This window comes from Cornus florida, unplaced genomic scaffold (genome assembly GCF_030987335.1).
Source record: "Cornus florida cultivar Cherokee Brave unplaced genomic scaffold, ASM3098733v1 CherokeeBrave_3.0.0_Hap2_Chr11, whole genome shotgun sequence".
Classification (NCBI taxonomy): domain Eukaryota; kingdom Viridiplantae; phylum Streptophyta; class Magnoliopsida; order Cornales; family Cornaceae; genus Cornus; species Cornus florida.
The window spans coordinates 133,468,642-133,471,018 of NW_026775581.1; the positions used below are offsets into that span (position 1 = coordinate 133,468,642).

Below are 2,377 nucleotides of genomic sequence, written 5' to 3' on the forward strand. Positions count from 1 at the left end.
TTCCAAATTTTATCTAAGCTTCAATGTGTGTACCAAGGAGGGAGGCCGTTATCCATTATAGTTAGGGGTGTGTTTTGGACAGGTTGAAGTCTCAATACAAACACAAACCAAAATATATAAATTTGACAAAAACTTCATATGAATAACCTTGTGCCAAATTGTTTCACAGCAACAGAGAATTAAGTCCCTTAGATTCCCCAAAATACTATAAGCTGTTACATTCCTTTTAGTCATGTCCAAAAGTTCCACATGCCTTCGGAAATTCAGTCAGTGTTGCTGCTATTCTATTATTACTCCAAAATGCATGTATTTTACCACAGCTGGTGGATACTTTTCAAAAGCTAGCATTGACATATTTAGGGCATCCACACAGGGATTAATCCGTGCTCATCTTGGGAATGAGTTGCAGCTGTTATTTGGTTTGTAACTACACGATTATGCCTGTATAAAAAAAATTAAACAATGTTTCAACTAATTGAAAGCTCACCCAATTTGCAAAGTGGAGTTGCATTCTAACATATGGAGGAACGTACCCCAGACTTAGCATGATGGTGGCCATACGAACTACTTTGCTGGCCACCACCCCATGATGCTCGAATGTGATTTTCTGTATACACTTCATCGAGCTGCCCGACACGACGTAAAATCATATGAGTATTCATAAACGCATACAAACTACAGAAAAATCTTTTAATGTTGAATGGAAATATGTTGAGGTGAGAATAATGAAATAAAATGGCCGGACATATCCTACAACCAAAACTCAAAAGCCTAAACCGGCACAAATTTAAGCATAACATGCTGTTTCTCTACCTTCCTCCTTTTCCTGTTATTACACAATAGCTAGTCAAACGATGGAAGCATATAAAAACACAGTAATTACAAGTAATTTCATTTCAAATGCAGAGATCTACCTTCTCTTTTAGATCAGAAAGTTGTTCAAGCAAAACCTGAGTCTGAAAAGCATGTTGGGATCACAATCAGGATTCATCAAAGAATCACAAAAGTTATTGTTTCACAAAAGAGTAATATTTTCATCAAAAGATATTGTTTCACAAGAACTGTTAATTTCATAGTAAAATCTTCCTTCCATGAGATCAGAAGCTTGAATTACCTTTGATATTGTAGTAATGAGTTATATTGGGCTTTCAGTTTTATGTAGTCCTTGTAGCTGCTTTCCTGTAGACATGACAGCAAATGAATTCTGTAATTAAAAAGTTATAAGGTCAAATTATTTAGTCTGATCATACAAAATCGAGGGTAGTAGGAGGGGTTAACTGGACACATATCACCTAATCTTTTACAATTTTTTGGACAAAGTGAAAATTATTTAAAAAGTTATGGATACAAATAAAATTTTTAAAATCTACAAAAAAAAATAATAATAATAAATAAATAAAATTTCCAGTTATCATATCCCAGAAATTACAGATAATGAGCCTGGAAACTAGTGGATTTAATTATTCATTTTTTCTTCCTTTTTCCCCAATCCTTGGCCCATTAATGACATTATCACCATATTGATAAAGCCTAGGACAGTCATAACAAATAGGACAATGCTAAATGGGCGAGGACTTCAACCGAATAAGAAGTTAGAGTCACGATAAAAATTAAAATAAATAAAAATGTTACCTCAACATTTCTTGCTGATTCGCTGACTTCCAATGTACTAGAACTACATTTTTGGTACCTTTCAAGAGTTTGGAGCATGCTGAGATCAATTCAATGAAGAAAAGGGTCCATTAGGTGGCTGAATTAAACAGGAAGTAGAATATATGGATATTCTTGCAGCAAAAGAAATTAGAACCATACTCATCAAACTACCATATACATATAATTTTGAGTTTCACATAGAGCGAAAAGAGAGAAGAATAAAGGCTATGTTTAGCAGGCATAGAATTGGAGTTTTGGTATTGGAATTGGTAGAATTGGAAATACGCAATTGATCAGAAAATTGAACCAAAATTTTCTCCAATTCTATCAATTCCAATTCCAAGGCTTGAATTTTCATGCCGCCAAACACAACCATTAAGTATTTATGTTAATTCTTCAAGGATCTTCATTATTTTCTTCAAGGACTAGTCTTCTTTCTTTCTGGTGTGCATCACAATAGTTTTATATATTCCCATATTTGAATCGGAGTTCTTTCAGGAAAAAATTATAGGATTCCTTAATTAGCTACATGCTTCATACTCATATATTAAGCTCATTATGTATTGATTCTTTAAGAAGTACTTCATATTTTGATTTTACATGGACAAGAAAACAAAGCTTTCTTTCTATAAAAGCCGGCCTTCTCTTCAAATACTTGTGCGTTTCTGTCTAATTAACTTCATAGTAGTACAACGGTTTTGCTAAGATCATTGCAATCCTAAAA

General features: G+C 33.5%; 1 pseudogene; it reads right to left on the reverse strand.

The window, feature by feature from the left end:
* Positions 1 to 356: 356 nt before the first annotated feature.
* On the reverse strand, positions 357 to 1,710 carry LOC132282175 (agamous-like MADS-box protein MADS2; annotated as a pseudogene).
* Between the last annotated feature and the right edge of the window lie 667 nt (positions 1,711 to 2,377).